The sequence below is a fragment of the Ixodes scapularis genome, unplaced genomic scaffold (assembly GCF_016920785.2).
Source record: "Ixodes scapularis isolate PalLabHiFi unplaced genomic scaffold, ASM1692078v2 PGA_scaffold6__148_contigs__length_123643588, whole genome shotgun sequence".
In the NCBI taxonomy this organism is placed as follows: domain Eukaryota; kingdom Metazoa; phylum Arthropoda; class Arachnida; order Ixodida; family Ixodidae; genus Ixodes; species Ixodes scapularis.
Window position 1 is genome coordinate 90764624 of NW_024609881.1, and position 22475 is coordinate 90787098.

The 22475-nt window shown below is 46.7% G+C and overlaps 1 protein-coding gene across 1 annotated transcript in view; it reads right to left on the reverse strand.

Annotated features, from left to right (window-relative positions):
* The window catches only part of LOC8039036, a 36810-nt gene that overhangs the window by 13194 nt on the left and 1141 nt on the right, over window positions 1-22475 (reverse strand). The window lies entirely within an intron of this gene.

The window sequence follows — 22475 nt, forward strand, 5'->3', positions numbered from 1 at the left end:
CACTACCGGAGCTTTGTTTTCGCGTTATTTTTCGTTCCGCGTTGAAATCGTGTGTTTTCTTTAGGTCTTTTCGGTATCTTTGGCTTTTATTTAATCATTTGATATATATATTTCAACATATCTCTTGTATTTTCTTATTTATGAAATGGAATCGGACAGCGAATGGATCGACAATACAAGATTATGGCTTCAGAGACCATGCAAGTTCATCCCATTCTAACGTTTTTCTCGCTAATAAAGGGCAGCCAACACCATTGCGACATATGCAAATTTTAACTGACGCAGTAAGGCTATCCAGTCGTGCTTCTCGCTGCATGTGCACGCTTGTTTCCGTAAAGCTGACCCGCATGTAAGCGATTTAGCGTGCGACGAGACGAGCGACGGCGACAACGACGAGAGTCAGCGACGGAGCTTTCTCACTGTCGCCTGTTGCATCGCTCGGTTTTTGGGGTTTTTAGAAAACGTCGCTCACCGTCTTGGTCGCTTGCTCCCGTCGCTTCCATGCGGTTTGCCTCGTCGCGCGACTGCCCGAGCGACTGCGAAGCGGGTCACCGTCGCTTGTCTCGTTGCTCGCCGAATCGCTTGCATGTGGTTTGTACTTAATATCGAGGCGCCGATGGTTCAATGTTGTGTGCATGGAAATTAATTGAGTATAAACCGCATGTAAGCGATTTGGCGAGCGACCAGATAAGCGACGGCGACCCGCTTCGCTGTCGCTCAGTCAGTCGCGCGACGAGGCAAACCGCATGGAAGCGACGGAGCAAGCGACCAAGACGGTGAGCGACGTTTTCTAGAAATCCCAAAACCGAGCGATGCGAAGGGCGACAGTGAGAAATCGTCGCTCATCTCGTAGCACGCTAAATCGCTTACATGCGGGTCGGCTTTACGGAAACGAGCGCGCACATGCAGCGAGAAACACGACTGCGATAGCCTTACTGCGTCAGTTGAAATTTACATATGTCGCAATATTGTTGACTGCCCTTTCTTAGCAACAAAAGAATGGGATGAACTTACATGGTCATTGAAGCCTCATAATCTTGTATCGTCGACCCATTCGCTGTCTGATTCCATTCCATAAATAAGAAAATACAAGAGTTATGTCGAAATATAAATATCAAATGATTAAATGAAAGTCCTAAATATCGAAAAGACCTAAATAAAATACAAGATTTAAACGCGGAGCGTAAATGAACACGAAAACGAAGCTCCGGTAGTGGCCTGTGCAGCACACAACGCGGAGCAACGGCGAGAAACTGAAGGTCGGCTATGGCGGCCCAGATAGCTCGCGAAGGGCGCGCCGACTGGTGGCAGCTCGAGTAACTGACTCGCTGAAAGCGTCTATAAGCAGTGTAGAATGCGATCTCTACGCCAACTCATTGTGGAAGGAAAAAAAAAACGTTGAAAACTCTTGCTACGAATTTCAGGCTTGCTAAGAAACTGCCGCCTATTTGCCCCCCCCCCCCCCCCCCCCCCCCCCTTTCCCGGTCAGGCTTCAGACTTTGTCCTTGAAGCGTAGTTCAGTTAGTGAGTGACTTGATAGGCACAGTCGGGAGAACTGCGGAGAGAGAGGCGATACCGATACCGATAGTTCCGCCAGCAATCGGGGCAGAAAGGGGCAAAGAAAGCGAGCGGTCAACATACAAGATAGGGCTAGGAGTCTTGTGTGCAGTCGTCAACAATATGAACGGTGTCAAGCTCTCTCCCAGTTTGCTCTCCCGATAAAAGTACGTACACGAGATAGTTGAAGCGCTTGCTTCGAGTCAAAATCTGCACCAGAACGAAAGGATGCTCCTGCTACTGTATATAATCCTCAGTTGACGTCATGTCATAACTGAAGCTTATAGGATGATAATGGTATTAAGTCACTGACGACTTTGCTTACTACGGAATGAAATTTACTGCGTGATTGCAATGAAGATTTTTGATAAGACAAATGGCACGTTGATTACCATCCTATGCCATTTCGGGTAGAGCGGTGCAGTAGCATTTCATGGACTAAGTCAGCCCATGCGTTACATACCTAAAATGGCCACAGTCATCGGGAAACAAACACTGGCGACGACACACGGTGTTTTAGTTTTTATTTCTTACAAGGTATGCAGCGCACAATGACGTGTCAAGTGAACCGTGCGAATGCAGGGCTGAGAAACAACGGACTAAGAGGGTCCTTTGGCCAGCTGGACATGTCTTGTCTACTACGTGCAAGAGGTCCGTTAGCCGCGCTAAAGCAGTCTCTAATCTGCCACAACGGGGGACGGGGGGTTAAGTGAAGCAAGATTGCACGTATACTGGAAAGAGCGACACCGTTAGACAATGTGTCCATTGTAAGACTGCGAACACCACCACCGACGGTAGGCCAGTGATAATCACGCAATCACGCGTTCTCTTGGTCTTTATTTATTCATTTTTTTTTTCATGGAGAGGGGGGAGGGGCGTGATTGTTGCTACGCGTGTTACGGTGTCCTCGAGAGGCTTTGTTAGTCCGGTCATCACTATGGAAGACGTGACTTAGGGTACGTAGCGGAAGAAGGAAATAAAAAATAAATAGAAACAAGGTCGTGCGTGTTTTCTTTTTTTTCGTTTATATCATAACTTGCTTATTATTCGAGATGCGTCTTCATTCAACGTCCATCTGTTCTATTAGGCCGTTCTTCGGCAAGACCGAATTGTTGCGAAAGAACCCGTGATCCTGATGACCCGGAAAGAAACGCAATTTCAGTAGGGAGTTTTCGTATGTCGTTTCCGTCGTTCCCCTCGCACAAGCAAGGCACTCCAGAACACGCTAGCAGATCCGGAACTCTCCAGGAAAGGCTAGCGGCACAGTTGCAGCAGCATATCTTCGGAGAGGGGACGGTCCAGGAAAACGCAGGAAAACGGCGCGCTTGTGATTCCTGGAGGCATGTCCACACAAAGACGCCGACGCGGATCGACAAATTTTGAATGCCGGATATGACGATTCGGACACTTTTTTTTTTTTTTTTTTTTTATAAGCCAACACGCGGGTGAGACGTCACGCTGCTGTCGGCGTTAGCTTCAATGACGGGCGTCTTGCCATAAATAAATAAATGTTAAGAAGAAAAAAAAAAACTGGCTAGGTGGCGCAAGTCGCCGCCCGATTCAAAGGGTTCAGCTTCATCCATCCATCCATTCATTCTGGCGTCTGCGCATGCTCTGTGGCTGCCGACAGCAGCGCCACCACAGCGACGTGACGTCAGAGCCGAATCAGAGTCAAAGAGGAGGTTTCTCAAACCCTCCGATTGGGTTACCAGAACCGCCGTAGGCTTTCCGTCGTTCGCTGATTGAATTAATGAATTCCGCGTATGACTCCCCAAAAAAAAAAAGTCCGTACTACTTACTGATTGCGCAGGCTACAGGAAGTTGGCGGTCACTCGAGAATGCTGGGAAAAGAGATTCGGAAGTTGCAGAAACGTCACATCCGGTCGCCGAGTCTGCCGTTTAGTGATCTATGCCTTTTTAACGGTCGACGGTTAGCGCCTCCGCCCGCGGAGGGGTTCTGGCCGGCCCTTATGCAAACAAAAATATTAAAAAAAAAAAAAAAAAATGAAAAAATTTCTTTACACCAAAACGTGCGTTCTATCGTCATTGTTTATTGTACATTGTCCTCACCAGCATTGGTGTTCGTAGTCCGTTGCCTGTATGACGTCTGTCTATGTTCAATTTCATTCGCGTTCTTATGTATATCGTGCTTAGTGCCCCGTGTCATAAATAATGCATATTGTTATCATTAAACCATTTATAATTAGTCTCCTGCCCTGTGTGAACATTGCCAAAGTTCGTCTGGGCTTCGATATATTCCCGGTGAGTTATCTAAGCCTCAATTTTTTTAATGTAATAATTATCAAAATATTTAAATTATGAATAGAGTATTTGTATTTATCCTCCTTACATCTTTTTACACTTTTTTCTTTGTAGAAACTTGTTTTTGATTGTTTGCATTTGTGAATAAAAATGACTAGTTTTACATGGCGAGACTAAACTCGCCGCAACAGAAATATGCGGGCACTATTCTCTCTTGGGGAGGCCCGCCATTCCTCGGGTCCTCACCCCCTCCATAAAATCTGACAAATGCAAATAGTAAATTGCATGGGGATTCCGAACGTAGCTGTTGTTGCTCTTTTTAGGCGCCTTGTGCATTGCATTTTAACAAAGAAACGTCTCATCTTTGGGCGTGGGAGACGTAATGCTGCACGTATTGTTTGAAAACGCCTTGCGGCGGCGCCCCCTGGTGTATGCTCCAAGGCGCAGAAAGAGGGGCTTGTCAAAATCTCTGATTACTATATCAAAGACCGTGGAAAACGGAAATCGGTCGCCCTAAAATTAATTTCGTTTTACTTATTTTCTATTTTTATGCTTAGAGTTCGTAGATGAGTTATCACCATAAATAGACGATCTAAGAATCCACTTGAGTGCCCCTTTAAGGGCGTTCAAGACCCGTTACATTTTCGTTACCGAGGTCAAACGGCTCGACACGAGAAATGTTAGAAGCGGGATCCGTTACTAAATAAACTCGACGCAAAGTGAAATTTTCGTTGGCAACTTGCCTTTAAAACCCAGCCAAGCAAACCAGCGGCGTACGCGCCTTCAAAACACAAAAACAGAGGTTAAAAAAAAAAAAGAAAAATCTCGTTACTGATGTTCGGGTGGATCATTGAAGACAGCTGCAAAAAATAGCCGCTCAACGAACACGCCGAGCAGCTTATGCACACTGGCGAAGTCGTGGTATTGCAAACGGAAAAGAGATGATCCGTACCAAGCGTTGGTGCGGAAGATGGAATATTTCGGGCTTTTAGACAGGAAATTAAAGTTATAGCTTGTGGCAGGTGAAGAATAGTAGCGCAAGCTCCGCCTACGGAAGAATCGACTGTTTCCACTTTAGTAGAGCAAACGCTAGAGAGACGGCGCGTGGAAAGGAGGAACCCGCAAAGTCGTATTTCAATTTTCTACATGGAACCACTAAAATAGGCCACTTGAGGACGCATCAACTTTGGCCACGCTTATCTTTTATATTTGGCGCACAGCTACAGATGTTGCGGAAGAAAAAAAAAATCGGCACAACCACTTTTGCCTGCCGCTGCCGCAAGGGGGCGCCACCCTTCGAATCTGGCCGTAAAATTCGTCCCGTCTCTCTAGGGTACCTTCCGTAGTTACCAGAGGTATGCTCACGCCAAAGTATCATCTCAGTCATTCGCTACGGCGCTTTTCTTTGTTCTTCGTTTGCTCGCGTGAAGGATGCGTGTTCGAAGCAGACGGACTGTCCGTGGACGGTCCCGCCAGACAGAGCTCGCGCATCGTAATACCCCGGGGATCGGTAATTACGGCTCCATTCGACCGTCGTGTGATCCGTGCCGCGTACGATCCGGAAAGAAACCGGAACAAAGGTTTACCGCCGCCTGATATTACGCGCACAAACACGTCACCACTAAAAAAAACGTTAAAAAAAACCCCATACCACCAACGACATTTAGTTTGTACATGTAGTAAGCGCGTACGCACGCCTTACTCATCTAACTTTTTTTTTTCTCCTCGTCGACCTTGTATCTGCATAAAAGCCTCTATTTTTCTTTTTAGTTCTTGTTTTTGTTTCTCGGCCGGCATTATTGGTACTTCGTCAAAGTACAGCCATATTAACTTGAAGGCTTTCAGTGTGTACGCGAAAAACTCGGCTCTGTGTATGAACCACCTGCCGGGCCTGCCCTGGCATAGACATTAAAACACGGGGAAGATCTACTATACAGGTATATATACATATACACACACTTTTTTTTTACGAGTCATTATATGCACGTAGATGCACGACTGTCTGCAGGACATGCAGTGAAAGCTCGCGCTACAGACTCCAGGGATCCTTTCGATCCCTGAGAAATACGTCCGTCTCCAGGGATCGACAGGATCCATGGCATCTGTCTCCGTCCTGCAGCGTCACTGCACTGGCTAAATGTCTCATCTACGTCCGTTGAGGCTGACTAACTTCCGGCCGTCTAAACATACGCACAATTACTTTTACGCAGGAACCGAGCCGACAATGAACAAACGAGAAAGTCGTATGTAGGAGAGCAGCGGTCAACAAGACGCCAGTCTAAACGTGCGTACGCCGGTCAGTCCGTGACGCCAACTGGCGTACGACAGAGCGGCTGGTTTGGTGACGTCATGACGCGGAGGTGTACGCAAGCAGGAAAAGTGGCCACCTCAAAACGCGAAAACAAAAAAAGAAAAGAAGAGACACGCAAGGATTGCGGTTTGTGGGATTCCCCCGACGATGACGCATTCCACTCGCCCTGGCCAGAGGGCGCCTGCGGGCATGTCAATGACCGTGACGTCACGAGCCGTGGTTGATGCCAAAAATAGATTCGATCGAATATTTATTCGTTACGCGCGCTCTTGGTGGCTTTGGGGCGTTCTAAAAATAGCCTTTTCTTAATCTGTGCTTCCTCGCTACGGGGTTGGTTGAAAGGTGTCCGCTTTACGTCTGGATTGCGTCCCACTCGTTCAAACGGCTCCCTGGGGGGTTTAATGCCGTGTTCTAGAGCTAACTTCAAACAGCCACCATGGACGAACGCTTACGCACCGCGTAAGCGTTCGTCTTCATTCTCATCGTCTTCCCAAGTCGCGGTCAGGTATGCACCCATCTAGACTAGATGGGTGCATACATTCAAAACCGCAATTTTTGACGCACGCTTTTCGGCCATCTCGTGAAGCGCGGACGCGGCGGGCGAGCGTCAATGTTTGAACCGGAAGGTTCTAGTTTTTTTTTTTTTTTTTTTTTTTGCATTGTCTGCTTTTTTAGAAGAATCGTGGGAAGTCTCACACCTAGAACCGTATCATCCTCTCATAACTTCGTACGCTCATCGTATCCTCTCAAACCATTGTACACTCATCACATCATCCTTTTTCCTGATTACGTTGGCGTCGGTCGTATCATAGATAAACTCAAACTGTCATCTTCAGCAGGAGTGGACGGCATTAATTCCAAGTTTTTACAAAACACTAAACAATACTCCTCAATTATTTTAACAAAATTATTTGAACAATCTATACAAGACGCTGCTCTCCCAGCTCTCCCATCAGACTGGAAGGTAGGGAAGGTGGTACCCATTCACAAGGCTGGAGATAAACATTCCCCTCTTAATTATCGTCCGATCTCAATAACCAGCATTCCTTGCAAACTTCTTGAACATATAATTTTTTCTCACCTCGTCAACTTCTTAGAATCTAACAACTTCTTCAACAATGCCCAACACGGTTTTCGAAAAACATTTTCATGTGAGACCCAACTGCTATCTTTCACGAATGACCTACATCACATTCTGGACCGAGGATCCCAGGCGGACTGCATTTTCCTGGATTTCGCCAAAGCATTTGACAAAGTTTGTCACAATCTTCTGCTTCTAAAACTTTCCAAACTTAACATAGACAATAACGTTCTCGCATGGATACAGTCTTTTTTAACTCAACGGTCTCAATTTGTCACTGTGAATAACAATAACTCCTCTTTTGTCAAAGTTGCGTCAGGGGTTCCGCAAGGGACAGTCTTAGGGCCGTTGCTATTCTTAATTTATATTAACGACCTACCCACTAGTGTCTCTTCGTCCGTGTCTCTGTTCGCTGACGACTGTGTACTTTACCGTGAGATTCTCAATCATAATGACACCTGTATACTCCAATCAGACATTAATGCTATTTACCGTTGGTCTGACTCGTGGTCTATGAAGCTTAACACTAACAAATGCAAGGTCATGCGTGTGTCTCGCCAGTTTCAGGACTGTCCTAACTATTTCCTTAATAATGCTCATCTAGAACCGGTATCTTCGTACAAATATTTAGGCGTACATATAGCTTCTAACCTTTCATGGAAAACACATATTCAGCATATTTCAGCTAACGCTAACCGCATGTTAGGTTACATCAAGCGAAATTTTTCATTAGCCCCTGTCTCACTGAAATTAACTCTTTACAAAGTTTTAATTCGTCCCAAGTTAGAATATGCAGCTTCTGTCTGGGATCCCGGACTAGTCACTCTCGTATCTACATTGGAAGCCGTTCAGAACAGATCCGCTCGTTTCATCCTCACAAACTATCACCGCACCGCTAGCGTCACCTCTATGAAAACAACTCTCTCATTACCACCTTTATCCCTACGTCGTAAAATTTCTCGTCTTTCCCTATTCCATAAAATGTATCACCATAATTCTTTCCTGCGCGACAAATTAATTGCTCGGCCTGTCTATGTTTCCTCCCGTCTTGATCATCAACATAAGGTGGGCATTCCTAACTCTATCACAACCACGTTTTATTCATCCTTCCTTCCCCGTACATCCCAGGAGTGGAACCACCTTCCCCGGTCGATCGCCATTATCACGGACTCTGAGCTCTTTAAAAGTACAATAACTAGTTACTTTATTACTGAGTGTGTCTAAATATGTATTATGTTATTTGCATTAACCTTCTTGTTGCTCTCCCCCTCTGTAATGCCTTCGGGCCCTGAGGGTATAATAAATGAAATGAAATGAAATCTTTGTACGCTCATCATATCATCCTTCCAAATCTTTGTACGCTCATCATAGCATTCTTTGAAATCTTTGTACGCTCATCATAGCATTCTTTAATATCTTTGTGCATTCATCGTATCATATACCTGTCCAATCTTCGTGCACTCAACATATCATCCTTTCAAATATTTGTACACTCATAATATCACATACCTGTCAAATCTTTGTACATTCATCATATCATCCTTTCCAATCTACGTTTGCTCGTGATATCCTTTCACATCTTTGTACACTACATATCAAATCTTTGTACACTCATCGCATTATCCTCCCATACCTTTGTAGTACACTCATCATATCATCCTCTCAAATATTTATACGCTCATCATATCATCCACTCAAATCTTTGTACAAGTTGGCGTTTCACTGCCGTTGCATCGAGCCAGAGTTTTCCACGAGCCCTATAGTCGCGCTAAAATTTTCTCTCCTGACGATCTTTCTTATTTAAACACGGCAGAATAGTGTCCATCTTCGTTATTATCTGATTAGATGTATTTACACCGTTGTCGCAAATCTCGCGCCACGTAAGACAACATGATCCGTGTGGGCGCCACGATGGGGTCATCGGTGCTGCAATACCATGTCAGGTAATGCGATCATCAATATATGTCACCGGAGGGTAGTTCAAGCAAAAAGATCGCCCACTCGACGACAGAAGGGGAAATTGAGCGTCTGCGACCGGCGCTCACACGCCACAGCGCCGGAAGTGACGGAAGGACGTGTCGCGGGGAAAAGCACTTACAGCTTTCGCACAGCAAATCTCGTCTCCGTCGTGTTGCGACAGCGTTGGGGCTTGTTTCGATTTCCTCGTGTACATATACACGCCAGATGGAGTGAGCACACAATGTACTCGCAGTATAGGGAGTATTCACTAGACGCCATATTTGTGGGTGCTGTTTAGAGCGCATGCTCAGAACGAGCTCACATCAATAGGCTGCTAAGACCGGCATTCTTGATGGTGCGGAATGCACGTTGCCAAAAAACTGTGGAAGCTCGCCATCAGCACGCGCTCAGCATTCGCGCACACAGCTATGGCCGCCAGTGAATACTCCCTATACCCCAACACGTTGTTTACAAAGAAGTCCGCGCTTGCCCACATCGGGTGTGGGCAACGCGCGTGCGCAGAAATCAGGTTCTGAGCGTGCAAATGCCGACGGCAGCGCCACCGTAGGGGCGTGACGTCATAGGAACATGCGCTCGTAGCACGGTGACTTTGTTTTGTGGGCGGAATAAAGTGCGTCTGCACGTAAATATACGAAAGAAAACCAAACAGACACAACAGACCTTATATACCGCCGTCACAAAAGCGCCGATCCACTTGAACTCGGAAGAACGCGGCACACAAAGGGCACCGCGAAACGATCAAAAATACCATTAGTGCCGCAAAAAATACACCGTCTGCTAAGGCCGCAACTTCATTCATGCGATGATGGATAAAAATAAAAATAAAGGCGGTTCCGGACGCATTAGGCCTAGCGATGAACTCGGAAACCACGAGATATCAAAGGGGAGGCCAACACTTGAGGCGACCAGATTACGTAGCGACCACCACGCCCCTAATGGTGCTTACGAAAAAAAAAATAAAGGAAGAAAAGCGGAGGCCAGGCACACGTCATTAACAATAGAGTGTGAACTGCCAAAAGGGGTGTTACCTCCGTGTATGGCCTCGCCTGTTAATCTGGGCGTGTCTTTGTTGTGTTCATGTTGGGTGGTATGAAGACTGCGATGTACTTTACTGGATTAGTAGGAGTAGTTGGTGGAATGGATAAAAGCTGTCGCGGAGCGCGCCGCCGATTACGAAAGTGTGGCGGCAAAAAGGAGAGGCGTCAGCCGCGAACAACTTGTTTTACGAGAGTTTTCGGGACACGGGGGCACAGTTCTCTTATCCGACACGTTCGCAGACGACGAGAAAAGTTGCAGACAACTTGACTTGAGTAGATGCACGGTTGCGAAACTTTATCCCCGTGAAAGAGAAGTTGCAAAATGCCCCTGAGTGATGTTATCTTGTTACATGGAAGCTAAATGGAAACATATGCGTTCAATTAAAGTGGAATATAAGTTGACAAGAAGAAACGCCGAACGCTGTTACTTTTGGCGTATCTAGCATCTTTCTGGAGTGGTAACCGGTCCTCACATGTGGACCAAAATGGCGTCGAAGTATTCCTGGATCTGGCTTGCACGTGACGTAAACGCGCTATGCTGGTGGTGTAGGCAAGCGCACAAACCCCACAAAAAAAAAGATACACACACAAAAAAAGATTGATTGCTTCTGCTCTCGGTCAACTGTGTCGTCTGTTTCGTCCTCTTGTGTGTTTCTTTCGTTTTAAGTCAATGTAGATCACCAACACGCAAAAGTCTTTAATTAAAAAGAGATGCACTTCACACCGTGACCTTGATTCAAGTGTCAGTATTTGGCTTTACGAGTGCATGCACCTAGCGTTTTATCCTACGCAGTCATGTGACCCGTACTTTACAGTAGCGTAAACAATGGGAATTCCCCGGGGTCCAACGCGGCGCCTCGAAAAGTGAACGTAGCGTGAAGCATGCACCGTAATAATCTCAAACTAGGTTAAGTGTGCGAAAGCGTGATGATCTTACTGGGTCACTACCGTAGTTTTCCCCTTCACACATGAATAAGACAGCGAGCAGAAAAAAAAAAACAAGCCAACACGGATCTTAGCTCGACTACCGACTTCCCCGGGTGGCGCGCGAAACGGGGGAAAAGAAAAAAAGATGGCGCACGCGTGAATAGCAGACGACGCGAACGACGGACCCAAAGTTGACCGTGCTCTCCCCGCTTTGACGCGGAACGCGAAAAGGAGCAGACGATGCACCCGTCCGCGATGTGCGGAGACAACGTTGACCGTGCCCTCATTTTCTTCAAGGGTGGTTGACTCCGAGGCATGCGCCATATTTGGGAGCGCGTCAAAATTACGGACCATCGGAGCTGTACAAACCGGTTGCTCTTTTTATGTTCATTGCTCGCGTCCAAGTCTTTTGTCTTCGATGGGCCCCGCCGCTCGGCGTACCGCGAGCCCCCGTAAACGACACAGCTGGGAGGGATGAACGCTGGAATATTCCTCGACGCGTTATTCAGGGTTCTCGCTTCACGTGAAAGAAAGAAAAAAAGAATAAGCCATAATGTTTATATATATATATATATACACATTGTTACTATTGTTACCAGGACGACCGCCACGCTGTGTTTATTGTGACTGTGGAATTGGTCAGGGGCAGAAAGGGGGCAACTCCGTTTGTATATTTTGGTCTTCAAGGCTGTGTTATTGAACGTTCTCGTTTAGTTTAACGGTCGTCTCAATTCGTGAAGCAGCAATCACACAAAATCCGCACTAAAAGAAAATGCGCATGCAATTTTTTTTACGCATTATATTTTACTTTCCTAATTTCCCAGTTAGGTCTTTCAACGATCTTCAATAACTTTGCCATTGTGCATCATATTTTGTTGGTTGAAATCCGTTGCGTCCTTCATCACTGATCGCACGCCTTTTATTGCGATTTTTTTCATTAAATAAATATGCATATAATTAAATAGATTGGTTAACATCGCGTTTCCCATTAGATATAATGAGAAATAAAACAAATATTATCATTAATTACTATTTATTATTACCATGCTTCGACCCAAAGCGTGACCAGCAGTATTATGAAATACCTAAACAAATTTCCTAATATCAGCTTCACCGTCAGCCTCATAAAGACTGTGAGAGAACGCTACATAACGTTCAGCATGTTACAACTGGTGAGGTAATCAAACTAGAAAATATGGCGGAGAACGACCTCCGTTCTGCAATTTGGAGTCACCCTAAGCACTGAGGGCAATAAATATCCCTAGTAGCACAGAATGTCGCTGCAACGTTTCTGGAATGTGACCACTAAAGTTACACACATCTGGCTAATGTCCAAAAATGCCATATTGCTAGAACGTTGCCTGGAAACATTGCACTGACGTTTGTTAGGTGTTATTTCTTCATAGGTGTTATTTCTTCAATGTTACTGCAACGTCTTCCTTTGTCTGGTGTGTTTACCTGCTTTTGATACAATGCTGTCGGAAACATGCTATCAAAACACTTTTTTTTTTAATGTTATCCTACGGTTCTTTTACAAACATAGGACCACGTGTCGTTACATAACATTCCACAACATCGAGAGAATGCTGGAACAAAGTGTTCTTATGTTATATGCCTGACATGTTTTTAATGTTGCCCGCGCATTTCCTCAGCAACGTTAAAGCAGCATCAACAAAAGTTGCTTAACGCTGCATCATCGTTTTGCAACATTGTGCCAGTTTTTTTTATACAGTTTTCAAAATGTTATCCAAGTAATAACGTGCTACTGGGAAAACACGTCGCCATTACCGCACCCACATAGGAAGCAAGATGTCGGTCCATAGCAGGCAGTCGCATGCACCCCCCCAAAACATTCACGCAGTCCGTGTTAAAGGATAAACGGTGACACCTGGACAAATGCATTAGACGTCCCCGATCCGGAAAATCAATCCATTACGCGCCCGGGCACCGACCACGGAGCTGATTGCGCACAGATATTCCAGAAGAAGCGCCATTTTCAGAGGCCCAAATCAAAATGACAAATGGGAAACCACGAAAGGACGCGGCGCAAGCCGTGCCGCGGGAGCGTCGGCGCTACAGAGGGTCACTTCCTGCATAATAGCGAACACGCCGGCATCGCACGAATTCGATACCAGCTCCAGTTCCGAGAAGGAACGAAACGCAGGAAGGAGGCGCCGCGCCATCATCGAACAGTTCCGACCTTGATACAGGATTACAAGGCACGAGAAAGAAAACTGCACACTCAAAACAAGCAGCAGAAGAAGAAGATGGGAGCAACGGCGGCTCCTCCAGATCGTGTGGCGGCCGTTTTCGATCGTGACCTTTCGGGAGATCAAGTCGGCTTCGGCATGATTCGTCGTGACCAGGGGCTTGGCGTACCAGGCGCCACGACGTGGTCGTGAAAGCTCGACGGTTACTGCTAGCGGTCAGCCGCGCGTCGATGCACGATCAAAGGACATGTATAGGTGCCCGCAATGAATCGGTGTGGGCGAAGAGGGGACGCGCGGAAGATGATCCGGAAGTCACGTGGCTCTCCGGAAGCGGCGTCGCCTGGAGCGCGACGGTGGCGCCACGCGCGGTCGCAAGAGTCAATTCTGGGCCTGCAGAAACTGTATTAAGCATGTTTGTTGTATGACGGACATGAAGCAAACACGCTACAGGCCTGTCCACAAATAATTCTGTCATCATGTGTGCGGCGAATACCGTATCCTTTGTATGGTGTATGAGCAGTGCAGTCTTTGGCAGTAAGTATAGTTACTAGCAACGTGTTACCGGTAAGTAGTTACTTTTTTATTTCTCGATAACTTGTAACTGCGAGCGCGTTACTGTTTAGTTTGAATAACTTGTAACTGTAACCGGGTTACTGTTTTCTGGAAGTAACTGTAAAGAGTAACGTCGATATGGTTACTTTTCAGATTTCGGCGGAAAACGTACAGTTTAAACGCGACCACCAAATCGTTTCACAACTCGTGAGCGGGTACCTCGAGAAATTGCTGGCAAAACTCGTCTTGAGCAAGAAAAATTAAGAGGAGATACAGAAAAAAAAAAAAAAAAAAACGATTTTTTGTGATTCGATTAGTGTATGATATGTCCCTGCCAGTGTATCGCATAATATCGCCCACAGCGCGCGGAGATGAAACAAAGCGTGGCATCCCTAATGGCGCGTTTACACTTGCGGATTCGAGGGCGGATCCGCGCAGGCGGAAAGTGGATTTTGGAGCCACCAGTGGCGAAATCAACTCGTTGCTGCAGGGGAAATCTGGATATGGGTCTCGGACTGACCCAGATGCTCCGCCAGCGACGAGTCGATTTCGCCACACGGCTCCAAAATCCAGTTTCCGCCTGCGCGGATCCGCAAGTGCGTTTCTTTCTTTTTTTTTTTTTTTTTTTCTTCGTCCGAACGAGGGAGCGGATGCTTTTCGGAGAGGATAGTCATTCGCGATCGTCGCCCAAACGCCCGTGGGTGATATTTTCACCAACATCGACGCATTGTGCCGCTAAGTATACCTTTTCCTCAAATTTGAATCGTCCATCCGCCAGATGCGCTTTCGCGGGTCTCGATTCCCGGCCCTATAATACCCCGTATCCATTACAACGATCTTTTTTTAATGCGAAAGGATTAACTATCCCGTGGAGTGAGCCGACGTCATCGGCTGTGAAGCCGCGCCAAACGGCACCTTAAAAAACAGCTCCCAGCTATGAAACCACGCGAAAAGCCTAGCCAAGCGGCATCTAGTTTCATTGGTCCCAAAGGAGTGGAGTAAAGCTGATGGATTTCGGCTTCGGTCCCATTGGCTGGCGCGCGTCGTTGTTTCGATGAACAAGGCTCCCTGGCCGTTGCGCGTCAGTTTCAACGACCGCCGTCCGATGGCGCTGCGTGTCCGCGGTAGCAGCGCGAGGGTAACACGAAGTGTCCAAGGTCAGAGCAAACATGCCGCAGACGAAATAAAAGAGCGGAAGAATGACACGCCTGCTTTCGCATTCACAACTCATAAGAAGTGCATCCCGAGACTCGTAACTTGGGAAAGAGCATTCACACGAGACATCCGAGTCGTTCTGAAGTTATGAGCGACTGACTAAACCCGCAGCATGTATGGATATCCGAGCATATAGGTCACATAGGTGCACGTCTAAACCTGATGGTGGTGAAGCTTATGTTCAAGTTCTTCGTGAGTGAGTGATAGAGCGGACGGAAAGACGTAGACGTTTGTCTGGTAGTTTTTCATGAATTCTGGATCATGAACCGGCATCAGCTGGCTCGCCATTTTAAAAACAAAAATCGTTTGTCCATTTGCACGTCTAGTCACGCGCTGAACTTACCCGAACACTGTTCTAGATTATGATCTAATTCAGGGATCGATTCGCGGTGAAAATTAAAATGAGAATGACCAAACGTGCAAACATATACTATCGTGGAAAACCTCTTTTTTTAAAGCAAGATTTACTATTATGGAGAACATGATGTTTCAACGAAAATCTACACTATTTAGACGCATATTAATGGGAGTATATACATTTTGAAAGCTTTGAACAATTTTTGTAAAGTAACTAAACAGTCACAGAGTTAGTTTTCGAAGTAACTGTAAGTTACTCGTTTCCCCGAGTAACTGTAACGCAGTTACTTTTCAACGGTAACGTGCCCTTGACTGGAGCACTATGTGTGCCGATTTAGTCTGCAAGTCGTTGTGCTCATGCCCATCCACGAAGTATTAAGTGGTTTTCGCAATCGGAAGGAAACAGGCCTAGAATTCGGCCGTGTTCTCGGAGGATGTTCGCCGACATAACCTATACAAGTAATTTAAGAGAAAGATAGATCGTTGGTTAACGGGACGATCGGGTCAATTGGCGTCACTGCAACCTTCCGTCCACGTCGGCTGTTGAGATTCCCGCGACCAAGGTGATCCGACGCAAAGCGCCTCGGCGTGGTGCAAACCCACAATTAGCAGGCGCATTCGCGCCGTGCACGTCTGCCCGCCGTCTTGTTTCGACAGCTTTCGCACGCAGCCAGTCGTTATTCTGCTGTTAGCAGAAACGATTGCATCACTTGGTGACAAGAGACGCCCGAACTCGCGTACGGTTAGCGTCAAACGACAGTCAATGCATCAAGCGTATTGCAGGCAAAACGCTTGCCTTAAACACTTCCTTTTTCCCTCATGCAATAACCATCTGGAACTCCCTTCCCGACGACATTGTAGTCATCACTGACCCAATAAGGTTTCGCCAGGAAGTCTCTTTACACAACCACTAACCATTCACGACTAAACCATATCAGTACTTTGTGTTTTTTACTATTGTTATTTTGACTCTCTCCTTTTCCTATTTTTGTCGTTTTCAAGTGTCAAAGTGTATTTTAGTTCTCGTCTTCTCCCCCCCCCCCCCCCCCCCCCCCTTATGTAATGCCCCACCCGGGCCCTTAAGGATAAATAAATGAAATGAAATAGGGAGTTTTCGTAGGACGTTTTACCGTTCTACGAAAACACCGCTACGCTCTCCGCAACGAAGACGCCGCTGGAGAGCGTTGGGCGACGAAAGATACGATCTACGAAAACTCCATAATAATGGGTCACCAGTACCGTGCCAGTAAATGGTGCCACTATATGATGTTTACTGTTGCATCTCCATCTGACTCTTGGAGTGTGGTTGTATGTTTGTTTTGTATCGAATTTCTGTTTTGTTCTTAATACCTACTGAAAAACAAGATGGCCGCTGCGACGCGTAATCGTCCTCGAAACATCATAATTATTATGTGTTTTGCACAAAAGATTTCTTGAGCGGTTATGCAGTCAATAGATCGCTTCACACTGAAGTGTCTCTAGTACCTTCTTTTTTTTTAGCCTCAACATTAGGATGGAAAGTACTGGACGTTTTTAAACAAAGCTTCGTTGTTTTTTTTTTTACTTAAAAAATAACAATAATTTATCCGAAAGTGTAGACAGCGGAATATGAAATCACTATGTTTGGGTTGGACTTATTACAAACATTGACGTTTTTTGCTGAGACGTATTTAATAAACCTTCAACCCCCCCCCCCCCCCCCCCAAAAAAAAAAAAAAAAAAAAAATAACGTGTTGAGAGGGGGGGGGGGAAATCAAGGAAAGCAACATTTTAGGTAGAGAACATTCATTTGCAAAGCACTTGAAGCATAATAAATTAATAGAACAAGAAAAGCCTGCACCGAAGGGTAAATAATTGGAAATTGAAGGTATACATGGTTTGGAAATTTGAACGCAGTCTCCGACTTCTTGCTTTGTCCAAAGACAAAAACAAAATACTGCTTATACGGCCGGGTGTTAAGTCAACGTCGACGCATACCGCGCGAGTAAAAAACGCGGCATTTATGGGTTCTTGACAAGTCGGGAAATTTCTATCGACTCTCCAAATGCTTTCGTTTCCACTTTCCCGTCTTTTGTGCGTCTCTCACGTCCTACTATATCTATATTTATCTTTCTTTTTGTATGTGTGTGTGTGTAAGTTCTTGCGACGGTTCAATGAGGCGAGACGTGTAAAGCGTGGAATTACACACATAGTGCGAAGCAGAAATGCCGGGCCTGTCTGACACGCTGCGTGCGACGATTTCATATTGGCAACTTCCTCGTGGACAGGAATCCTTTCATATATGTCACGGAGCGAAAAAAAAAAAAAAATTGCAACGAGCGCTGAGCCGCACGCCCACTCCCTGTGTACAAACAAGCGCGCGTCTGCCTGGTCCAGCCCGTAAGAACTGCGCCTGCGCAGAAACGAGATTTGCGTGACGCGTTTGCGCATCGCCGACAGCAGCGCCACCGCAGTCGCACGACGTCAGGGAGATGAGTTGAACTCAGAGTGGCTGGTGGCCAAAAAGGGCAACTTTGGGCAGACCGTGCCATCGAACGACAGGGCTGCCAGGTTTGGCTATTAATAGCCAAATTGGGCTGGTTTGTCAAGCATTTGGCGAAGAAATTTGGCGGTTGGCTAAGTGGCTATTTCAAATCCTAACGCAACACTTTTTTTTAATTTTTTTTTTTTTTTTTTTGCTTGGTTTAGAGTGAGATGTACAAAAAACACTTCAGCGTGGACACGAAGCGACAGCCTACCCTTTCTGGATTCCCGCTTTCAGGGATTGTCTGCGTGAAGATACGTCGACGTGAGCTACCGTGACCTAGATTCAGCTCCGACGACATCGCTTTTGTATTAACTGTGACTTATTTTATGCTCCCAAGTTCTTTCTGCTTCCTACTGGCGTCTCTTATTTTTTCGAGTTTCCCACCATCCTCCTACAGGAGGCACCTCATCCGAGGAAAAATGATACTGACGGCAACTCAAAACATCCTGCAGAATTTGATGTCGCCCGATAACGCATGCTGTACCGGATACAACAAAGGAGGCTTTTCCGCGAAAGGTGGAATTTTCTTAAAGCACAATAAGCCATAACAAATATCAACAGAGTTGGGACAATGAATATTCCGAAAAAGGCCAAGATCAAAGAGCAACTCTGTTTTTGTTGCTATCCGAGCTTGTCATCGCACTCCCAGCACTGCCCATGTCGATTGTTGCCATGGAGAGAGTATTCAGTCATCTGTCCCTCACAAAGTCAGGCCTAAGGAAGAACACGTCCCTACCAACTCTTCAAAATGTACTCTATGTAAAGTTTGCTTTCATTGGGAAGAACGAGTGCTGTATGGACATCAACCCTACTGAAGAAGTTTTTGCCCGTTTTAACACATAAATCGTGTATGAGGCGAGTAAGCCAAGCGCGAGCGAGTGCTTCAAAACTATGCGACTGTAAAAACGCGTGTGGAAAATTTTTGTGTTTGAAATAAAACGTTCAATACATTTCAAGATGTCGTAGATCTTGGAAGCTGCTCCTAAACCCCAGATATGCAGACGCAGGGCCTTCGAATAGAGCTCGCATATTGCAGCGCACGATATTTTGGGCTCTGCAGAATATGGCTACTTTTGGGCGACACAAATCTCTTGCATTTGGCTACTTTCGGGCTACACCGCCTGGCATTTGGCCGTTTGCGCTATTAACTACCTGGCAACCCTGCTGAACGATTGGATTACGAACGCCGCGTCAGGGTTTCGGTAAGACACTCGAGCGTTCGTGCTCGGGTTCAATGAATGCGGCCGCTAGCCGTCTCAAGAGTTTCGAGAATTCCGCATAAGATGGCGCCAACTGTCCAACCAAACTTCATTGCCCAGTCAGTATGCAGATCACAGTCGAAGCATAATCTGGTAGGAGAAACTGGAAACGAATTTCCATAGTCCGTTGCAGCCTAAAAGCAGCAGGAGAGGACCCGAGAGAGGCAACACAAGACAAGGCGTTGTGTGATGGCGTTCGTTTTTGTAAACTATATTGCGTAATGCACGTAAAAAAAAAAAGAAAAAAAAAGAAGGAAGGGGTTGCGTTTGAGCGGCGAAATTATCCCGCTGCAGCAAACACATTAGTGAGTTTTAGTAGATCGTTCCCATGACTCCGATAACGCTACTCCGTCGCAGCCTTTGCGCATGCATCGTATCGGGTATCGTTAACGGAGGTATCAGAACGATCTACTAAAACTTTCTATTAAGACGAAATTTCAAGGTTCGCTAGACCCCACTGTCACTTTGTGCATCGTATGGACACTTATAGCGTCTGAAATGATACCGGGAACACACATCGATCATATAACGCACGTTTTTAGATTACGTGGACACGCGCATACAGCATTCTATCGTACGAGCAGAATGCCTGAACCGAACGTGCGCGAGTGACGTGTTTTGTGGCGGTGCCTGAAGGGGTAAGTATTGGTGACTATGGTGGCCCAACGACGCCGTAAGTCTCATGACGTCCCGTGAATGTCGTACAAACATCCACAGGACAGTGTGGGACTGATGGTTCGTGCGAACCAGCACGCCATATATGTTGACTTGTGGATGACACCATGTGAATGAACTCGCTCGAATAAAAAAAAAAAAAAAAAGGGAGCTACGCGCAGGATGAATGGATGGATGGATGAATACGGCTGAGCCCTTTGGATCGGACGGTAGCAGAGGACGGCAGCTCCAGAGGACGCTACGCTACCCAGCGGGAAATATAGGAAGGAGAGAAGTGGGGAGCTATCGCCTATCCAAGCAAGCATCGAAATCTGGCGCGGCCCAGCGGCCGAAACGTGAAATAGAGAAAAGGAGGCGAATATACCGTGGGAACAGCGCAGCCGCCTGCACGCGCTGCTCGCAATCTTGGGCATAGGACCAGGGAGTCCAGAGGAGAAAACATATTTCGAGGAAGGCGGCGTCGCTTCCGCTCACCAATGAAACGAGGAGATTGGGACTTCCGGCGGAAGTTTGTAATCCGTCGCCGCGTTTTCCGGGTAATTAGAGTGGGTGCAGCGGTCGTTAACGGGGTCCCTGCTGTTTCTAGGGGACGGGCACGTCTTCATTTGGACCGTTAATCGAGTTGAAGCGCGCGATGTCGAGGCGGCCATCTTTAATTTACGAGTGAGCAACGACTCCATCTTGTAGAGCAAGAGGTAGGCCTCTCGACATTTCAGATATCCGTAGAAATTATGGTGACAAAGTCACGGTAGTTTATGACTAGACGGCAGATAATTATACATTATTAATAAGTATTAGTAAAGAGGCCTCTGGAAAGCGCCGTTTAGCTTGACTATGCGGATTAAAGAATCGACAAGAAGAGCAAATTAAATCAATCAGTTACTCAGGCTAAGTTGGAAACAATGCCAAGTTACGGCGCTTTGTGAGCTGCTAGCGGTCTCGAAGAATTAGGCACGTGACAACACGCCGCCGGAGGACACAGCTGTCGGACACTGTCACTTGACCGATTCGGGGAGACTTGTTTGCCACGACTTCGTTAATTTTATGCTTCGTCACGTGATCACGCTGCTTCCCTCATCCCCCGCGGAGGAGGAGACAGCAGAAGCCATCCTTCCCGTTCGTACGCACAGCTCCATTTAACCTTTGTCGGTGTACAGAAGCTTTGTTGTCGCCAAGGTCTCGGTCGCTCGCCAGAGGCTTTGAACATGAATACGCGGTTTCCCGGAAGCGGAGTCATTCGCGCTATCCGAAGGCGCAGCCAAACTCCGGGAAGCGATCGGTATATAGACCGCCGCCGGTAGTGAACTTGTTGTCAAATGCGAAGATTGCCGTTCCGAATTCCGGAGATTCTGTTGCCGTCAACGACATATTCTTCCATTTCCCGAGAAAAAGAAAAGGCAGACACGCGCTAGCCCGCGGAATATGCGCTAACGCCCTTGACGGTCGGAAAGCGTGGCGCCAAGGCCAATGCGCTCTCACGGAAAGACGGATGCTCACTGATCTGGAGGATCTCGTTACTGGAGGGGCCTCGAGATTGCTACTCGTTAACCTCTTACGATATCCGCCGAACGGCTTTATGGCCTTACCCTTCGGAATATATGGACGCCGTGTCGTTGATGGCCAATCAGTCAAGACTGCCTCGCGCAACTGGTGGTGATGAAAAAAGACGAACAGTAGTCTGCTGAAGTACAGTGACACCAGAAACATCATAAAGACGAGTACAGGGAGTTTCACAGAAAAGAAAACCGTGTTTCCTTCTCATTATTTTACGCTCGAGTGAATAAACGATGTAACAGAGAAAGCTCAAACTCCGTGAGAACGTGGCGCTAGCGGTTGGGCTGTTAGGCAATACACCATCGGTGGTCCCTGGCATCACATTTGGGGGGTGCAACCACGTATCCTCATTTTTCCTCCTATCGCACAGACACGCGGGCCTTGCGAAATAATGCAGATATTAAAACTAAGGTAATCGAAAAAAAAAAAGTGGCTATCGTTACATTTAATTCCCGGTTTGTTTGTTTTTGGGGGGCTTTGAGCAATTGCTTGAAGTGTCATACTTTTCACCAACCCAATCAGAGGACTCGAATGAACGCGATATATGAATGAAGAACCAATGGTCGGTGTTGCTTTTGGATCAGCGATGACACAGCATTACCGGTACCGACAAAAACATACGTGGTCTTTTTCTGAATGACCGGCTTGAAACCATCGCTGTCTCCCAAGAGACGCCATTCAAAGAACACCTAGTGCACACATCGAGCATGCTATCGACGCCGCATGCGAAACAACCTCGTCACTTGACCACGGGGTCACTGTATCGCCCGCAGGACAGAAGAAAGAGCTCGCCGCCTAAAGATGGCCATCGGACCCATTACTCTGGGCCGTTGAAAAGAGGCAAATTGGGAGGGCCTGCTGTAGTGTGGGCCGACCGAAGAGAGCCGTACTGATTACCAGCAAGCCTAAACCGGTATCAGCGGACCCAGATACCGTACGTGAATCATTCAAAGGCGGTCGTCAGAAGAACG